Genomic DNA, 8,052 nt, shown 5'->3' on the forward strand with positions numbered 1-8,052 from the left:
AAGAGAATCAATAATAAAGGGCGGAAAATCGAAATAATTTAAGATTAAATACGAGACATCTGATCTATTATTTTCTTAACATTACCATTTAAATAAGTGAAGGATAATTAAGTTTTCCAGATGGCTGAGCATATTTATTCATCTGAATTATGAGTCTGAAGTCTTCAAAGCGCAATTCAAGTTGACTGTCATATTTCTTCTCTCCGTTCTTTAACAATTATAAATAAAGAATTGGGTCATTTGCATGAAAACAATGATTTATCCATAGCCGAAGACATCACTTTCAAACTCTTAATTGCAGATTTACCGGAACTTTAAAGATCCTAAACTTTAATTTCCACACCACTGAGTAGCGGTGGTCTATTAAGTCTTTTATTTACATTGTTTGCGAACTAAATAACTGGATGAACACTTTATAATGTTTGTCTAGCGATAATTCTTAGTAAAGGAAAGAACGAATTCATTTACATAACAAATACAAAGTTTAAGAAGCGATCGTTTATTCATATAGAAGCCATTTCTTCAACTAGAAGCAGGAAGTTTTTATCATTTATTTTGTATTAATAATATGAAAAAATAAATCTTCCTTAAACTTGTATACGGTATATCGAAACTGAAATCGTTAAGTCGAGTTACTAGATCATTCGTTATATCGAAATTTAGTTGCAAGTTTAAGAAATTTCTGCTCTACTCATTAAACGACTCATCTAACAAGCAGTTTCGTAATAAACATTTTCGATCTCTTTAGCCTACTTTAAAATTTTGCAAAATTTTTAACAGAAAAGTATTTCGTACTTTGTAAAGAGATCTCTACATACCCATGAGACAGAAGATTTAAGGGGAGTGATAGCGTTAAAGTTACCGTATCCGCATCGACCGATATCTAATGATCGGTAACGTTATTTAGAGCACTTAGTACATTAGTTGGACGTTTCCTCTATAGAAAGAGAGAGAGAGAATCACTAAATAACCCAAGGAAAAAAAACTTACACGGTTAGTTGTCATCTGGTAAAAAAAAATAAAAATAAAAAAATAACGAAGATCGTTATCTATTCATTTTAAAAAATTTAGTAGTTAAAAGTTTAGTTATTAAAAAATATAGAGAGAGTTAAGAAGAAGCGAAGTGACTCTTTGAATTTTATGTTATACTCCCAAGAGATTTCAACGAGAATTTGGTTGCTGCATTCTCTACAACGAAATCATAGACACCACAAGAATTCCCCGAAGACTCGGACGAGTTATTGGTGATTTCTGTAGATGGGGCACTTGTAGGAATTCCTCTCCTAGATATAGATCACGTGATGGGAATGGAGCTTACGTTTCATCACGGTAGAAATTCACTCGAGATTGGAAAGGTATGACCCAAGGTAGATTTGTAATGTTGTACTTGCATCGATATCCTCCCTAATCTCTTTTTATGAACGTGACAGTTTATTCAATGATTTATTTTTTTTTCTTTTAAAAAATAACATGTTTATATTTACCTAGTTCTCGACTGAAATTGTCTAAAAATAACTTAGTTTCTAGCCACCTAACTTAGTAGATATAACAAGAGTGACTCAGTCAAAAAATCAAATTTATATTCCTGTGCACTTTCGAAAATATTATTTACATATTTAAATTTATTGAATAAAGTTCAATTATTTAGCAGAAGGCAAAGTTTTCTAGTCAGAAATATTTTAGCAATAAAAATATTTTAAAACTTTAATGACAATTTTCACTTAAAAACTACCGATAGACATTACATTATTCAGCTAATATTTTTTCCAAAAACTAGATAAATTGTTAATTTAACTCAATTTAAATATACTTTTATAAGTAATGTTAAACCATGATATCAATGAGCCTCGTATGTCTACTCTGATAAGAACCTTCTCCACGTTACACGAATAAAACTAATTTATTTATTTATTTTTTTTTAAAGATTAGAATAAGAATTAGAAAATTCTTAACACTTTCAGAATTTTTGAAATTTAAATAGCATTATAATTCTATTTTTTTATTTACTTAAAATATATGGCATAATTAATAATAGCAAGACTTTCATCTGAAAGATGCTTCCGTATGAAGAAGAATGCTGAGCATTTAATTAGTACAGATTACTCCATGTTGCTAGGATGGAAGAAGCGATATTTGTTGTCAAGTTGTTCCATTATACGAATATTTGGAAGACATATCTTCGTTTCTATGGCGTCTCCATCTAGTTTAGATATTAAAAAATAATTTAAAGTATTGTACATGTCTTGGATTCCTTTTTTAATAATTATTATACCATGAAATTCATCTTTTTTCTCCAAAATGATTATAAAAATTCCATAAAAATAGAATTAAAAAATTTCTGTAAACTGACAAAAAGTTTCTGTATTGTTTATTATTATTATTTATTTATTAAACAATCAAGTTATTTTTAATTTTATTTATATTTCGAAGGGTTAGAAGCATTTTAAAAAATTTAATTAAATTCCTTAATAATAATTATTTGTAAATAATTTAAGCTAAGTTAAAAAATTATTTACATTTAATTTAAAAAAAAAATTGAAAATAAAAAGGTGTAAATATTTCCAATTCGAAAAAAAAAATGTTTTTCTGTTTTATTTTACGCTTTTTTCCTGTGAAAGTTCAAATAAATGCATTGAAAATTAAATTTGAGGATAAAATGGGTATCGTAATTGTATGAGAAGTAAAAAATATATATAGAAAAAAGATTCAGAAGTTAAAGTTTTTAAATTATTTTCTCATAGAATCGATTTTATATGTTATAATTCCTTCACTGAGTTTCAATATAAATTTAATATCTAAATTCTATCCAAAAAAAGGAAAAATTTCAATAACTTTCATTCGTTTAAAATTTCGAATTGAATTTTTAAATAGGAAAAAAATCATTCCTAATATTATAGACAAATTTGATGAATACTATACACTACACTACATCACACGCTTCTCAAATTACCCATTTGAAAAATGGCATTATAGTTAAACTAACAAAAATTAATTTTAAAGCAGTAAAATTAAGAAAATAAANATAAAATTTATTTCAATTGTTATTTAGTTTGATTTTCACAATTTCAATAAAGGGGAGAAAAATTTAGAAAGGATAATAAAATATAAAACCATGAAAAGGATTTTTTGTTTTATTATTTTTAGTTTTATAGCAGTTATTTTCTTATGCAGGATGCGACAGACTTTTACAGAAGAGAAAACAAATTTGGCATCAAACAATTTGGCAACAGTTTCTTTTCCAAGGCACCACGCTGAATACTTAGCAGTTATTCTTCTAAGCTTAGTGATCTATAAAATGCATATCTATTGTACAATGGCGTCGATGTCAAAATGTAATTTCCCTATTTTACTATACACAAATAACAGTCTATTTCTCACAACGACTATTTCGATCGAAAGAAGAAACGCATCTGGAACACGAAAACTACTATACAAATCTAAATAAAAATTTTCCTAAATAATAGAAAGAAAAAAATAACCGATCAGATTGTAAAGGAACGTTTACGGATATTTACTTAGATTATAGTTTACAACACGTATTTTTGTTCCAGATGGGCAAAACAGATTTACGAAATAACATTACAATCGATAAATCTTAATTTAAATGTCGTCTCGCAGATAAATGTTATTTGTGTGACGTAAATAATCCACCTCACACAATCTTTACTAAATCCATATTCTGCAGAGAATATACTTTTTCGTATTTGTTATTTATTATTATTGATAAAAAATTTACGCATTTTGTGTAATTTATCGAATAAAGAAAATAAGAACTATTATAAAAGTTTAAGTGAAGAATATTTTATAATCAAGCTCATCGTAATTTACATAATTTATAAGATAAATCTCACCAGATTTAAGTCCATTTCCTGATTTTTAAAAATTAAAATCGATTAAAATAACTGTTGAAAATAATATTGTTTAACATTCATATAATGAAATAAATCTATAACATCAAAATTCCGAGTTTTTTAAGGTTTTAAAAATTTGCTTTAAGTAGAGGAGGCTTTAATAATAAAAAATAAATCGATTTACAATAAAAGATAACATGATTATAAAGGAGCAAACTTTAGTTTAATGAAAGAATTTTCGAAGAATAACAGTTTTGTTTTACCATGTGCATCCCCAGGATAACAGAATGTTCAACGAAAGCAAACTTAAGAGGGGATATCTTAAAGAAGATAAGATACGATTTGCTCTGTCGGATGCACACGTTTGTTCCGTATCCAATCCTCAAAGGTATGGAGCGCAATTGCGTTTCTTTGATGATATTTAAGAGGTATTGCATCGATGTAGTTTCAGACGTTTCCTGTCCAATAGAATTGATTCTTTACGAAACGAATCAATAAAGTAACTAAAACACAGAAAAAGAAAAAGTAGTTTACTTTCTCCATCTCGATATCTTAAGCTCCCTTGTACAGCAAAAGAGTTTTGTTCGGTTCTTCAATTGGAGACAATTTAATTTTGATCGTCCAACATCTTGCAATTCATTCTACTGTTGACTCAACTGCAACTGCTTAAAGTGATGATAAAAATTGTTTACTTATATTATTCAGATTAATTCCTTTCAAAAAAATTGTTATAAAAATTAAAAATACTATAGATTAAATATAGACAATTTAATAAATCAATATTCGAAATAAGAATATTGATCTGAATAAGTTAATTTTATATTTTTAAAACTCTTTTATAGTGTATAGAAATCAATAAATAAGAAACAAGTTTTTGTATGTTAAAAATGAAATTTGCTATTTAGAAAAAAAGGTTATTTTTATTTCTTTATATATATAAATCTGGACTGAATTGTTTGGGTCTATAGTAAATCTAATGAAAATAAACTTAGTAATTGAATTAAATTAGATTAGCTTCCAAGCTCTTTCAATATATCAGAAACAATACTTGTACTTCAAAAACAAATCTAATTTATATTTCCAAAAAAAGTGACTTTTTCAATAAAGAATAGAAATGTTTTAATTTTTTAGTGTTTATATTAAATTAAGATCAGACTAAACAACAATAAATTTACTAAATAGTTTTAATTCTATTAATGATTTAGTTTAAATAATAACATATCTTTACTTGTTATGAAATTTCAGATAACCGAATATTAATGTTTTCTTTCAAAGCCCAACTGCTGTTCTGTTTTTAACTGAGATTATTATCAGCAGATAATTTCATTTGCTTACCAATGGTGATTATACTCACACAGATTATGAAAATAAGGTTTCTACTCAACACCTTTTATTGGCTTCGTACAAAGCCATATCAATATTCATTGGATTTAATACATAAAGTGAAACAATATGAAAGTGACAGGGCTCAATTCTACTGATTTATTTCTATTCTTTCAATAATCCTTCCTTTCAAACTTGTTTTCTACAAAAAAAAATATTATTATTTTACTTAAAAAAGTGTTTATAATATTTTCTTTCCTTTTTAAAAATATTTTTTGATAATGAAAACTTTAAAATTAGGAGAAAGAAAATTGAGAAAATTATCTGATTTATTATGTTAGAGATCCACTTTCTCTTAAAATATTGACACTCGACAATTAATTTGAAGAGTGAAAATCTCGCCTTAATAAAAACTTGAAAGCTTAGAAGGAGGAGAAAATCTTTAAAGAACCCTACAAATATTTTTAGCGTTTTCGGTATCCTATTCACTGTCATCTCCTGGCAGAAATCTCCAACTTACTTTGAAGTGCCGAACAAAGGAAGTTTGTACATGGATAGGTATTAGTGCGAGTAAAACATCACCAAGTGCTAGGGTGGGGAAGGTAGAGCGGATATCTGCTGATATCGATCCTCGGGACTGTTCTTCAGACTGGCTAGCAGTGATGGATGACTTCGCCAGGCACGCCTTCCTATGCTGATGACATTAGTAGGTTCCTGGAGAAAGAACTCATCACAGAAACTTCGTCTCCCACAACCTCCTCACAGGTCCCTTGCATGTAACATACCTACTCCTCCCTCATTTCCGAAGTAGACTCTAGTTTACTCACCGTAACGAGTTATGGATCAGAAGCCTACCTTGCACCAAGAAATTTGCTAGTAACATGAAACTTTTTCGTATAATATCGAATATTTATACGACGTTGTTACTACTGTAAACAATATAAAAATCAATTATCTTAGCATACAAATGTTTTTGATAGAATATATAAATTTATAATCATATAATTATGATATATTTTTTTAAAGATTTTTCATCGTTTTTAAAATTCAATCATAATCATNAATCTTAATAAAACTTTTAATATAATCTACTGAAAACATTACATACTTTAAAATTAACTTAGACTATTATCTACTTGAGAAATATTTTTCATGATTTTTATAACACGTTGCATATTTAAAATATATTATAACTAGTTTACATAGTAGCATCAATTATCTTCCATGAATTCAGTGGCATTTATTAAAAAAATAACAAAGCTGACTAGCTCAGATTTATGTATAGACAATCTAATTAACAAATTCAAGAAGAAAGTGAACTTCTTATATAAAGTTTTAAATTAATATTCTGTCAATATCTATATTTCATGCATATTAATAACCAACGTATCCATGTCATATGCATATCCAGCCATTCAGTAATTAAACTTCTCTTACATTCCTTCAAGCGATATTGCTTTACTGTAACCTGAAGGCAGAAACTTTTGACTCAACCGAGAGATAGCTCATTAACTATTGTTAGAATCTCAACCATTCCATTACTGGAAATTTGCATAGCTCGTATTAAACGCGTATAGTTTTATGAATTCTCATGTTATTGGTGAGAAAAATCATACCCTTAGGATAAATATTACTAATTTTGCAGCTAAACGCAGTGGAATACGAAAACGAATGGGGGTAATGATGGTTAACAATGCAAGACTGAGTACCAGTTAATTCTGTTAGTTAGTAGTCAGAATAATTTTGATCATTAGCGAATCGTTTTCGCTTTCTAACTTGAATTATAATTAAGTAGGAAACATATTATCTCAAGTTTATTGCAAATTGTAAATTATAACGATTTGAGTAAATTTTCCAAGCATTTATACCAATAAACTGTTAATACAATATTTAAAAAAATCATAATAATTCAATGCAAATTCAGTAATTAAGATTCTGTTTATATTGAAACGGCAGAGTGCAAATTTGTCTACATCACTTTTATTCATATAAGAATGTATTTTTGCAAGCTTGAAAATTTTGTGAATGCTTTTAAAATTTTAAATAAAAAATTTTTATCCTTAAATCATTTAATTATTATAATAAATTCTTTAATCATCTAAAAATTATCATTTAATTCCTATTTCTATACAATTCTATATAGCAATTGGAGTGCTATTATAAAAATTACAAAAAAATTGCATTTTTATTAAAAATAAATAAATAAATAATCTAAATGGATTTCTATATTATAATTATCATTCCAACTGCAGCATATATTTATTTTTGAAAGAAAATTTAAAAAATTGATTCGTAAATATCAAAATAATTGTGCATATTTTTGTCTGTATAATTTTTAAACATTAAAACTCAGATAAATATTTATTCGTTCAACATCACTTATCAGATGTTTCAAAAATACTAATATTGACATTAGTTCAAACATAATTATACAGAGATGTTTCAGATTAACATCAACGATTAGATATTTATCCTGTCAAACTTATTAAATTTATAATTCTGTTACATCTTTCAATTTCTTAAATTTTCTGCATTTTTTGGGGGGGACTATGTGCTATGGGCTTTTAATTATATCTATCATGAGTTCGGCCAGGTCCACATTGGGGTGATGAGAGACGGAGGGTGAGGGATGAAGGCTCAAATTATCCAGGAAAATATCACCCCGAAAACTTCCTGCGGTTATTCGATTTGTCGGATTCGAACCCGGGTCCTTCAAAGTGGTAGGCTGATGTCTTAACCGCCATTTGACTTCGTATTTTTTTTTTATTTAAATATTTTCTTAAATTTTTAAAAGAATTATTTTAAAATATGTATTTNAATATTAAACAATATCTTGTATAGTGAATGTACCAAAATTAAATAGTATATTAAAAACCTA

At 27.1% G+C, this 8,052-nt stretch overlaps 1 long non-coding RNA gene across 1 annotated transcript; it reads right to left on the bottom strand.

Annotated features, from left to right (window-relative positions):
• Positions 1–4,007: 4,007 nt before the first annotated feature.
• On the bottom strand, positions 4,008–5,360 carry LOC111625182. The gene is made up of 3 exons (XR_002756693.1): positions 5,080–5,360; positions 4,386–4,516; positions 4,008–4,309 (listed from the first exon to the last, which is right to left on the bottom strand). It is a non-coding gene; the product is annotated as an uncharacterized LOC111625182 (long non-coding RNA).
• Between the last annotated feature and the right edge of the window lie 2,692 nt (positions 5,361–8,052).

Source organism: Centruroides sculpturatus, unplaced genomic scaffold (assembly GCF_000671375.1).
Source record: "Centruroides sculpturatus isolate CEXI.00-Female unplaced genomic scaffold, Cexi_2.0 scaffold258, whole genome shotgun sequence".
Taxonomy (NCBI): domain Eukaryota; kingdom Metazoa; phylum Arthropoda; class Arachnida; order Scorpiones; family Buthidae; genus Centruroides; species Centruroides sculpturatus.